A 1,477-nucleotide genomic window follows, 5' to 3' on the forward strand; every position below is an offset into this window, starting at 1 on the left:
CAAAATCAAAAGCCAGGAAGTGCAAGCCTTCACAGAACACATCAACTCTGTGGACAGTAACATCAAGTTCACACGAGAAGATGTTCACAACAACAGTTTGGCCTTCCTGGACTGCGCTGTACACATTGAAGAGGACAGGAGCCTGCAGATTGGTGTTTACAGAAAACCCACACACACAGACCAATACCTACTCTTCGATTCACACCACCCACTGGAGCACAAGCTAGGGGTCATGAAAACACTGCACCACAGAGCGGAAAACATACCAACAAGCGCCCAAGCCAGAGAGAAGGAACAGAAACACCTGAAGGGGGCACTTACCGCTTGTGGATACCCTAAATGGACTTTTGTGAAAACAGCCACAAGATCCAAGAAGAACAAAACTACAGGGGAGGAGGAAAAGAAGGTCAAACGCAACAACATTGTGATTCCATACGTGTCTGGAGTATCAGAGAAACTCAGGAGGATTTTTAACAATTACAACATCCCTGTGTTTTTTAAACCCAAGAACACGCTAAGACGGATGCTGGTACACCCCAAAGAAAGAAAAGCAATCTAGTGTATGCGGTCCAATGCAGTGAGGAATGCACAGACCTGTATATTGGGGAGACTAAACAACTACTACACAAACGCATGGCTCAACACAGAAGGGCCAACTCCTCAGGTCAAGACTCTGCAGTCTACTTACATCTGAAGGACAGAGGACACTCGTTTGAGGACCACCAGGTGCACATTTTAGACAGAGAAGATGGATGGTTTGACAGAGGTGTCAAGGAAGCCATCTACACCCGGGTTGAGAAGCCGTCATTGATCAGAGGAGGGTTTCTACGCCACCACTTATCCCCCACTTACAATGCTGTCCTTTCATCACTTCCCGGGAAACTCAACAAACGTAACCTATTGGCCTCAGGTGAAGACACCAACGATGGTCGTTCAGTCTTAGCCACCGGTAGTCCTAACGACTGTAACGACTGTCGTTACAGCAACCAGGAACACTAACGAACCAGCAGTATCGACGATCCTGGCAAACGACCCTACTGAGGTTAAATAGCTGAGTTTCCCAGTTACTAACTGACTAATGTCCATAGACTAAAACCAGTTCAGTTAACATTTTGAGTTCCATAAAAAAAATCCTGTTTTAATGTGTTATGTATGTGTTAATTGTTCTTCAAATACACTAGTTGACCTTTTCCTTAAAAAAACAACTACAGCTTTTGTTGGAGTGCACAAGCTGCAAAGTACAAAACATTTACTGGGAACAAGCCTACTCAAGATTACAGATATCATGGAGCATAAATATTTTTATTTTATATTTGTTGTGGTGGTAGCCCGGCTGACGGTGAGTGTCCTGGTTTTTTCTCCTTTTTATCAGTTATTCCGCTTTTTCCTTGGTTTTCTGTTCCCTGCCTGCCTCCCTGTGTTTTCTCCCCTGTGTGCTCTCTCTCTCCCTCTGCTCCTGAGCCCAGCCAACTACCTG

General features: G+C 45.0%; 1 protein-coding gene across 2 annotated transcripts in view; it reads left to right on the forward strand.

Annotated features, from left to right (window-relative positions):
• Window positions 1-1,477, forward strand: part of LOC123958557 (C-myc promoter-binding protein-like) — a 158,167-nt gene that overhangs the window by 65,603 nt on the left and 91,087 nt on the right. The window lies entirely within an intron of this gene.

This window comes from Micropterus dolomieu, linkage group LG20 (assembly GCF_021292245.1).
Source record: "Micropterus dolomieu isolate WLL.071019.BEF.003 ecotype Adirondacks linkage group LG20, ASM2129224v1, whole genome shotgun sequence".
Lineage (NCBI taxonomy): Eukaryota > Metazoa > Chordata > Actinopteri > Centrarchiformes > Centrarchidae > Micropterus > Micropterus dolomieu.